Source organism: Pleurodeles waltl, chromosome 1_2 (genome assembly GCF_031143425.1).
Source record: "Pleurodeles waltl isolate 20211129_DDA chromosome 1_2, aPleWal1.hap1.20221129, whole genome shotgun sequence".
Classification (NCBI taxonomy): domain Eukaryota; kingdom Metazoa; phylum Chordata; class Amphibia; order Caudata; family Salamandridae; genus Pleurodeles; species Pleurodeles waltl.
Window position 1 is genome coordinate 830,883,180 of NC_090437.1, and position 11,394 is coordinate 830,894,573.

Below are 11,394 nucleotides of genomic sequence, written 5' to 3' on the forward strand. Positions count from 1 at the left end.
CTGCTAGCATTCCGAGACGTTAAATTTTCAGCATTGCACACAAACAGATTAAGACAATGTTTTAACCAGACTGTTTACTAATTGAATCACACTATGTGCCTCTGTATATAGGTGCACTGACCTAAATTAACTTATTACTTCATGCAGTGTTTTGGAAAGAAATCATGCTTTATTTGAGATTCACACTGCATACTAAAAGAATATTGGACCATGTTTTCCGTGCGCTATGGGAGATGTATGCTCTGATACCAGAATCATGTGGCAGTTTGGCTATAAGCGCGCAATCACTTTATATAAATAGACTCACCTGTGAACAAGGCTCTATAGAGTTGAAACGCGTCAGGAAAAAGGAAAAGATATGAAGTGTGCTGTTTGAATAATGAAAGGATACAAAGTGTGCTGTTTGAATATTATTGAATAAAATGCTATGCAGCATTGGAACTGAGCTTCAACACTTCTGTTCTTCTCCATATACACATATATATATAAATGTAAATCAATGTGTGTGTATATATGTATATAAATATATATATATATATATATATATATATATATACAGTATATATATATATATACATATATTGATTCTATTTATTTATATACATATAAATAGTATATTGCATTCAAGTAGGCGCTGGACATCCAAATCTAGATGATATTCAAGCAGTGTTTGAGGCATTGGATGTTTGAAGAAGAGGAGACTTTCAAGTAGAGTTGTGTGGGTGTTGGTGGGTGGAGTGCGCTGAGTTCTACTATGCGAAACTCTGCGAAGTTTCTCGATGTGAAAATACATATTGTGAATGGAAAAATTTAATGTGCTCTATAAAGAAAGAAAACGGCAGGTAAGAGTCTACTTCATCCAAAGCGCAGCCATCCAAAAAACCTAATACAGAGTATTCCTTATGGAGAATTATTAAGAGCAAGAAGAAATTTCAGCTCTGATATCCCCTTCAGTAAAGAGATTGAGATTATGATAAAACATTTCAAGAAAAAGGGTTACTCAAATGGAACTATTGAAAAAGCATTGACAAAGGTTAAGTTAGTTAAATTCTATTGGTGGTCAAAAAGATGGATGCGTAAAAAGATGAATTCATGAGATTTATTACAACTTTCCAGAACAAAGTAGGAGAAATTAAAAAGGCTATTTCAAAAGTTCTGGCCGGTTTTACACACTGCTGAATCTTTTGCCAGTGTATTGACAAATATCCCATACTTACATTTAGACACCATAAATCTCTTAAAGATTATTTAAGACAATGTGTATTGCCTAAAATTGATAACAGTAAATATATTAAAGTTATTTTTTGTTGTTGTGGGAACTGTAAGGTGTGCAGACATAGTGAGAACTACAGAGAGGTTAAGTTTCCAGGAATATTGAAACCAGTTGTGATTGAGAAACATGTAACCTGCAATTCTGACTACAGTGTATATGCCTGCAATGCCCGTGCAATACATTTTATGGAGGGAGTGCTACCCATACAGCAAAGTAGAGAGTACTGGCACATATGAGAGCCATCACACAAGATGATAACACATATCCAGTGGCAAGACACTTTAGGTTATATTGTTAGCAAAACATTATTAAGTTGACATTTGTAGTCCTGGATAGGTTTTCACTTCATGAGAGGGGAGGAAACTGAACTTTGAAATTAAGAAAGCTTGAGTTTCGATTGATTATTGGTCTTAATACCTTGTATCCAGTTGGATTAAATATTGATAAGGAATTGGAAACTAATTTGGCATAAATGACAAGATGATTGCTGTTTCTTGAACCATTTATAGATGATCACACTGTTTTGAATCTCAAATGGAATTTATTTAATGCTGTTAATTAATATTTTTAGCCACAGGTGGGGTGCACTTTTGAATTACGATTGATGTGAACTTTATGATTGATATTTTTGTACCTTTGGATCGAAAAAGCAAAAGAGCTTTTGTATCCTTTCAAATGCCCACTTGGGTGGCAAGTAATGATTGGGGTATTAGAAAAGTAATGAAATATGCCTTGATGTAAAGGAGGAGAGAAATGGAGGACTCCTATTGGAAATAATAGTGTTAAATTTCAAGGATAGTGCATGGCTTTAGTTGAAGGTATTCCAAAATGTCCGACATTTTTCTTAATGTAGAGAAAGGAACTTTGATGGAGATAGTCCTGCTGTGGTGATGATCTATAAGCAAATATGGTACTTTAAATTATGATTAAATTTAGTTAACCCACCTGGGTAGAGGTCATTGTTTAATAATGATGGAAAAATGTGGCCACTAATGCAGGGCTATGACAGTCCAACCTATTTGGTATAAATAGGTAATGACATGTTTAAAGATGGCAGATGTCTTTTCTGAAGGTAGTAGGAAGCCTGAAAAGTCCATCCTCTCTGTTGTTATTTGTACACAGAAGCACTTTTAATTGAAATAAGGTGTAAAATCAGCATTATTATGACTTGTGAACAAGGAAACAAAGCTTTCTGAAACACGTTGGGTGTTGCCACAACAATAAACTGTTTGTTTGCTCAAAATATGTGTATATATATATATATATATATATATATATATATATACAAATTAATTTATATTTATTTATATACATAGAAATAGTATATTGGCTTCAAGTAGGAGCTGGACATTCAGATCTGGATGAAGTTTTTGAGGCATTGGATGTTTGAAGAAGAGGAGGCTTTCAAGTAGCATTGTGCATCATTGGCATATTGTTGAATCTTGATTAGGGGTGGGTGGAGTGCACAGTGCTGTGCTACGAGGAACTCTGTAAATCTGTAAAAATAATCTGCTGTGTTATGTGAAATTCAAACAGTAGGCAGAGTTTGCTATAACGTCTGTTCAGCTTGCGCTTGATGTCAAAGACAGTGCGAAGTAGGTACCTGCATCGATAATTGCATTTGAAAAGCACCATGTGTTTCACAAACTGTAAACTTGTATAGCGCACTACTCACCCGTTAGGGTCTCAAGGCGCTGTACTCATACCGCTATGGAACCCCTCCTGGCTTTTCCCTGTGAGGTGCCCACTCCTGGACACCCCCAGGTGGGACCCATTAATTAGATTAGGCACCGAGGTGAGAATTATCTGTTCCAAGGGAATTGAACCCTGGTCTTGAGCCAGATCTCTGCTTCAGGGTCTGCCGCTCTAACCATTGTGCCACACTTCTCCACTGTGCAAAAGCACAGCTGTCTTGTTTTTCACTCTGTTTATGGTGCTAGGCGTGTTTTTTCATACCTATTTATCTTTGTAATCCTCCACCCTCCTAATTAATCTACTCCTCTTTTTATTTATTTTATTACCGCTTCTTTATCTGAATCTGTATTTTTATGTTTTTATATTTTTTCATGTTTTTTTTGACTTTTTGTAGTTTTGCTTATTTTTGGCTTATTTCCTTCTTCCTTCTTTGTCCTCTTGTTTTTCTTCTTTTCTTCACCCCACCCCACCTAGCACCATGGCAGAGCAGCATAGCAGCTGCAGCAGCCTCCCTTCTGTCATCTTTAGGAAGGAGTAGATGGCATCACTAGTTTTTTTATGTGCAGCACCACCTGCCCCCCATGCTGGCAGCAGGCAGCAGGCCTGGGAATGGTTGCACCCTTTGGGCGTATCAACTGGTGTAGGGATGGGTATGCAGATTGGTTTACCGGTGCACTGGGGTCCGCACACCCAGCAACAGTCGATGCACTCTTCGGAGGTCATAATTGACCTCAATCAGGACCTGCTCAACCTGCTGGGCATCAAGGTGTCGGAGCTTGGAGAGTAATAGTTATTTATTGTTGTGTGTGTTGTTCCACAATGTTAATTTTGTTTTCTACTAGCAGTGCTGACTCTCAGAGCCGAAGCAAGATTATGTTTATTTATTATGTGATCCAGTTGGAGCTAGCAAGGCGAGTCAGAGGTGGCGCTTCTTAAATTTACTTGTTGGCACCCATTTGGGCTCATTAATTAAGAAGCTATGAAGACAGAGACTCTTCCTGTAACCAGGAATAAGATAGTGGAAGCAGTCCTAAGTAATGTCAGTGAGCTAGCATTCCCTTCTCTGTGCCTTTTTGTTATGTAGCTTATGCAGCCCCTCCCAACCACAATGTACCGGTGATGTGTAGTATGATATCCTCATAGTATGTATGTATCTATGCATTGAAAAAAATGGAGGCTGAATCACCCAATCAAAGGTGGTTGAGCAGCAAAGATTATTATTTTCAATTTAGATGCATTTTTGGTGGTATGTGGTTGTAAATGTAGAGCCATATTTAGTTAGAAGGCCCTTTGCGCCACTGTAAGTCATGTTTAGTGACGGTGTGGGTGCACACTTCACCCTGTGGCCTCGTAAATATGGACTGAGTCAACGCAGCACAAGTCGCTGTGTTGACTCACCCTGCGATAGGAAGGTGTATCATTGGTGTTATGGTAGGTGTTCCCATGTAACACAACAGGTTTTGAAAACCTGGGAATGCATCAAAAGCCTATGCCTCACCAAGGGAGAAGCAATGAAGAGAAATACCTTTATTTCTCCTTGTTGTTTCCTTTTTTTATGTGTGCTGCAAACTGCATCATACATAGTAAAAGGAAAACTCCTCTCATGATTGTTTTTTTACCAGAAGGTGTCTCTTCCTGGACAAAAACAATCATCCCCACAATGCAGGCATTCTTGCAGCATGTTTCAGGGGTGACAGCATTGGCTCATGGCACATGGCAGCCTATTGTGCGCCAGCACATGGGAAAAGGACAGGAATGCACTATATCTGTTGTAGATACTGCACATTCCTGCCCTCTCCTTTTGATGCAGGGCAATGCTACAAGAAGGCTTGCGGCACTGCCCTGCATCAAAAGTTTGTAAATATAGCCCCAAGTTTAGGAAATTTTGGAGTAGGGCTTAGGTGCAGGAATTAGGAAAGTAAAAGTAATACTTCAACTCACGTCTAGTCAATCAAGCTAGGAAATCTGATTTAGAAAAATACATTACTGTGTTTGCCTCTGCTTGTCAAAACAAATTTTGGGAGGAGATTAAGTATACCATAAAAAATGTTTTATCTTCTTCTTTATGTCATACCTCAGCATACAAGGGAAAGAAGAGGGCAACATTGTTGGCGGGTCCAGGAGAAAATTAGAGTGCCAGCGTCACACCCAGTGTGGATGACGAAGGATCTACTTCCTGTTATATTATTATTATTTCCCTTACTTTATTTTTCACCTCCCCTCATTTCAAATAGATTTTCTTTTAGTTTTATTGTGCCTGTTACTTATTTTCGTTCTATATAAGCTTTGTTAAATTCTTGTTATCTCTTCATTTATCTATTTTACATGCCTCTTCTGTATTTGACTTCCTCTTGTCTGTACTAGCTTTCTTCTGCTTTGTTACTAAGCCCAGCTTTCCCTTCCCCCCTTATATATCTTGCAGGCTGGTACTTAATACTAAGAGGAGAAATTGTTAGGACAGGTAGTCTACCAATAAGATTGGATGCCCAAGTCAGCTTTTCTACACGTTTGCGAAGTGTGTCTTTGCCTTGCTTATGCCCATTGCATTTGCCATCCAAGACCTAGGTTCTCTTGGATTGACCAAAGTATTTCTCCCCTTTATTGCGCATCAGTGACTTAGCTCTGCCCCTCCATTACAAAACGTTTGTGGTAAATTTGCCTAACTTGCTTTTCTAACAACTGACATTAATCCTAAAGTGAATGCTAGAAGAAGATACAACTTTAATAATCTATTGTGGTTGTATTGATTTTGTTGGAACTAAATTGTGCAATGTTTTTTCTGGCCTCACAGTCCACCAGTGCTGGGGCCAGCAGCAGCAACAGTGCACTGGACGTGGCAGTGGTCAGAGGGGGAAAACTGCCACGGGCAGTGGTAAGTCATATTGCTCTTGCTCAGTGACAATTACTAATACACTCACTGCAAGGGTGTTGCTTGAGAAGCTCCTGGTTTACCAGCTGCAGTGGGGAATGAGTTCATAATGGCCTCTTCTCTCTGCATATCAGCAGACAAAAGCTCATAATGAATGGATGCTACAAATTATGGCTTAAGAAAAATGAAACAACGGATGGACAGCTAAAAGAAAGAATGGACAAAATGGTATGAGTGAAAGGATATGTGGGTGAAAGGAAAAGATATGTAGGTGAGTAATAGGAGATGCATGGGTGGGTGAAAAGATAGATGAAAGGGGTCAAAGGATGCCTCAGTAGGTGAAGGGTAGATAGGTAAAAGCTGATGCTCAGGTGAGGAATGTGTGGAAGGTAATGAATGATACATGGGTAAATGGAAAGCAGGATGGTTGTAAGGGTGGATACTAAATAGGTGAGTCTATGGAATCACGGGTAGATAAATATGGATGGCTGAATTGGAATAGTGAAATACTGGATGAGAGAGTGTAAGCTTCAATACAATTGTGGGTATCAAAAGTGAGTGGAATAGATGAATGAAAAGATGAATGATTAATTGCTTGGATCAAGAAATAAGGGCACTATTGTGGAGGGGGCGCCTCTGCTGTTTATCTAATTCACTTGGTTTGCATGGTGATCAAAGATATGGTTCAAAGTGAGGGTATTTTAATGTTCTATCTTCTTCCCTAGCTCACTGTAGTTGAAGCAAGACAGATATTTATCGTCCCACCCATCATCATACCTCAATCCCATTAGTCACCAATGCTACTATGACGTAGCTGCAGCGTGGCAGTGTCCAACAGTATTTTCTGTGCAATGTGTGCATCTGCTTCAGTTAATGCAGCATTTACAAAGTTGTCAATACATTGCAAACTTTAAAAGGTGTGCTTCCCTTCCAGCCCAGTGTCCACTCTGTCACCTCCTAGTAACTCAGTCCTTTATTGTTTCCAAAGTTCTGTCCCAGCCATCCCCAAAAATGTTTTTAATCCCCTTTGGCATGCTCCACATTTATGTATAATTTAATATTTCATAGCTTCAATAACGGATTCATGCCAATTCACATTTTATCCTTTTGACATTCAGCAGCTACAGTGAAGCGTTTGTGGGTAATGGCCCCATCACCTATCGTAATCAGCCACATCAAATTCCATTGGCCCTAAGGCACCATTAGTTTACTGCTACTGTGCCACTCTACTTTTTAAAACATTGTCTGCGCAGAGCACGGTTTGTCATTTTCCTTTTTCTTTCCTGGTATATCTACTCCTGTGGTCATCATCATCCGACTCAACAGGACATAGCAGCCCAACTTCGGCAATAGCGGGTGGAGGGCATCCGCATCGAATATCGGTGGCTGGTAGCCCCGATATGCAGGCCGAGGCTGCCGAGGCTGCAGTCATGGCCACCGGCCCTAGCTCTTCCATCTAGCCACCAGTGCCTCCAGCCTCCCAGTGGCACCCCCATTGCAGCCGGCAGCTAGCATCAGCCCATCCCAGTTCCATTACTGTTGCCCCCTCATGCCAGGACTGCATCTTCCAGTGCACCACTGTGCAACACCTTGCACACCTGGACTGCTGGGTGGCATGTATAGAAGCGACCCTCAACATTCTACGGAGCCGACTGTGAATGACACCCTCTTTTGACTCTTTTTAAAAAAAATTGTTTTGATAGGAGGGACACTTGTTGTGGGTGGAGAGGGTGGGGAGGGAGTTGGAACAGGGTTAGAACTTTACGTACTGTATTGGACTTTTTGTTGGACGTTTTGGGGATGACACTATTTGTTTTGGGAGAGGGATGGGCCTGTTGTGGGTGGAAAGGGTAGGTTTTTCTATTTGTTTAAAATAAATGGGATCATTTTGTTTTACTCAATTTATGCTGTGAATGTTTATTTTAGTTTGCACTGCTGTTTTTTAGTGTGGTCTGCTTTTGAAATCTGTTAAAAAAGTGTATGTAATTTACTAATACCCTTGCTCTTTTGTCCTCTGCAACTTTATTGACCACTAGTGGATGATTGCCATTGCCTATTGTTCCTACAAAAACCTAGCTACACATAGACAAGTAAGACAACATCTTCTTTAGTAGGAGTTAATTACTAACTAAACAAATTAACTTCAATCTATAGTTCTTCTCTTAACTGGATAGATAAAGCAAGGGAGTCTTCTTACTGCAGGGGCTTTCCCAAGATGCTACCTTAAGAGGGTGGTAGGTAGTTATTAATAGTAGCAGGCTAGCACACTAACATTAAAGACAGAGCTTCACAGAAGGTGCCACTTCCACCTATGCCAACTCCAACTACAGGATTATTCAAAGGGTTATCAATTACTACCAACTTGATTGAAAGAAAACAGAGTTAGTGGGTCATCGTATTATAACTTTAGGATGTCTGAGACAAGACTACCACAAGGACAGTATTTGACATACAGCAAAGAAAACCTTATATGATAATAAAATCTAGCAATATCAATTTCTTCTGAGCACTGCTGGGGAGCTATAAAACTAAACTTAGAAAATTAAATCATGGAGTCAGGAGAAGTGGGCTCAGACTCGAGTGGTTGGTCCAGGTTAAGCATTTACAGAACACATACAAGGCATAAATTATGATGTTGATGGGGCCTGTGTGGAATATTGCTCAGGTCATAGAAGGTTAGAAGGTCATGCAGTGAGTTGGTATCAGTTATACCACATCTACCCCAGCAAGTGTGTGATTCAGTTATGGTGTAAAATTAAGTCACACCTCAATAAATCACACAGCCCTGGGGAAGAGGGTTAAGGGCTCGGTGAATGGGTGGAAAAGGGGATTTGGGGAAAGGTGTGACAAAGACAAACACTACACACAAAAAAACACTGCAATATTCATTGGGGTGCTGAGCAGCACACAATCATCAATGTGCTGTGGAAGAAAACAAAGGGATAAGTATGACACAGTTCAGTTAAATGCATTGAAAACAGTCTTTCTTCTCCATAGAGACCCCAGATAGTATAGCTTAAGTGTTATGTCTTCTACTTTTGAAATTCAAAATATGGAAGATTGAATTTAACCTACCCAGTTCCGAAAATGATGATCGTAAAAAGGAAATTGATACTGCATTGCCACATTGGGTGATGCTTCACCATTCTTCTTGGAATAACTGCCACTCTGAACCTGTTTGGTAGGTAAGCTAGAGTCTCGAGGTTTCATCAAGTTTTGTACGTGCAGGAGAGGACTGGGAGAAGGCCTCCATATTGAAAAAAACAGTAGCTGTATAATAGAGTAAAGGAAAAGGACAAAAAGAACCAAGGTTAGCCTAATGAGGATTCAGGAGTGTACCAAGAAGGCTCAGAGGCAGAGCAAGTACATAAGATGTTTTTCAGCCAACAATGCAGTAAATACATATTCAGCAGCATTTCTGAATCTATGCACCTCTCTCCAATACACAGAGCTGAGTGAGTACTGAGTCTCAGAGTCTTCACCTATATCATGGCTTCTCTTTGAAGTCAATAAAGTTCTCCTTCAGGCTGTTGAGGTAGTCCCACCCTTAGTCCTTCCATCCACCTCCTACAGAGTCTGAGCAAGTCCATCCCAGTCCCAAACAGGGCAAGGTAGCCCTTTGAAGTGAATTGCTTTTGAAAAAACAAATAGAGAAACAGAACTGGAGTATTTGTGTAGATTTTTGTTTGGTAGCTAAAGTGGCTGGTCTGTTCTGAGGAACCAGAAAAAAGGAGTGCACCTTGCAGGTAAATTTCACTAAGTTTTAAAGGCCAATCAGGAAAAATGGATCACTTATCAGCCCCAAACATTGCAAATCATTGAACACAAGTTTATCAATTTGTTGAACTCTCTCTGTCACTGTCAGCCACCACATATATCAGTCATCACTCATAAATTCACAATCACTCAATATATCTCCACTCATTGGTGCAATAGTTACTTCCAATCTGAGCACGTGGTTGAACAAAATTTCTCCTCTTTAATGGTATTAGCACATTTGAATTTGGCATTAGCACTTGGAATCTTTTAATCAATTATCTTTTAGGACAGCCCAGCTAGGTAATGGAAAAAATTAGGACAGGCAACGGCATGTGAGGGAGGCAGGCATCTTCTTCAATGTCCTGGAGGGTATGTGGAGGCTTCTTCACTGCACATGGGTCCAACTCCAATTCAGGCTTACATGTAACAATAAAGTAGTGGGCAGCATACATTTGACACAAACATAATGTTGCACTAGCATTATTATTTTTTTGCAAAGAAGGAATGAAAAGTTCTATGGTGGCACTGGCAAACTCAGTCCAGGAAGTAGACTTTATCCTCAAACTCTGTTGGTTTAGCCAGAAGTTGGTCAGCTAACACACTTGATTCTGAACAATCATCGTCTTCCTCCTCCCTTGGTGTTTCAGGAACAGTGTAATTAGGTGGTATAAAATGATGGTTCATTTTGATCATGGTTAATCTCTCTACATTTTGAGGTGAGACTGATCCTTCACACTTAGCAATTGCACCAGCTGCACTGAACACACGTTCAGCAGACATGCTGGCTACAGGACAAGCCAAAAACGTTATTGCAACCCGCTGAGCTCTTGCCATTGGTGTATCTTCCCATACCAATACACCAATGGGTTTTGATCCATATACACTACTTTTGGGTCATCCAGATACTCCTGGAACATTCTCTGAATGGTCATTGGTGCTGCCACTTGCTTGACTGCTTTTGCTTTAGCCTCTGCACTGGACTTACAACCTGACACTTTAAATCAAGCCAATGCAGAAGTTGGGTCGGATTCTTCTTTTGCTGTTGTCGCCGGCTTTCTTTTATAAAAATTAAAATGAAGACATTAACACATTAAATGAAAAAAAACAATTAAAAGTAAAATGAAAAAGTAAACATAATAAAAAATACTGAAACATTTTTAAAACGAATGTTTTAAATTAAAATAGAAAAAAAAAATTAAAGGATGAAATAAAATTGTAAAATAAAAAGTAAAAATAGAAAATTAAAATTACAAATTCAAATAGAAAACAAATAGGAACTTTAAAAAAAAAAGATTACTTATTAACGATGTTTGTATGTAAGGCCATGTCAAAGAAACACTGGCTGCATGCACAAAGTGGCTGCCAGCGAGCCACATGGTCAAACAACAAGGAACAAGGAGGCATGGCAAACAAAGGACACAATCAAGCCTATGGCAAGGGACACGGACTGGATGGACGAAATGGCTGCCATCCACATAGTCAAACACCAACGAGGAGCAAGGGGGCATGGAAAACAAAGAACAAAAGCAAGCCTATTTCAAAGGGACATGGGCTGCATGCACATAATGGCTAACAGTCACATGGTCAAGCAACAATTACAAGGAGCAAGGAGAACAAAGAAGAACACATCCAAGCCTATGGCAAAGAGACACTGGCCACATGAGCAAACAACAATAACAAGGAGTAAGGAGGCATGGCATACAAAGGAGACATGCAAGCGTATGGCAGGGTACACTGACTGGACAGACTAAATGGCTGCCAGCCATATGGTAACAAGGAGGCATGGCAAACAAAGGAC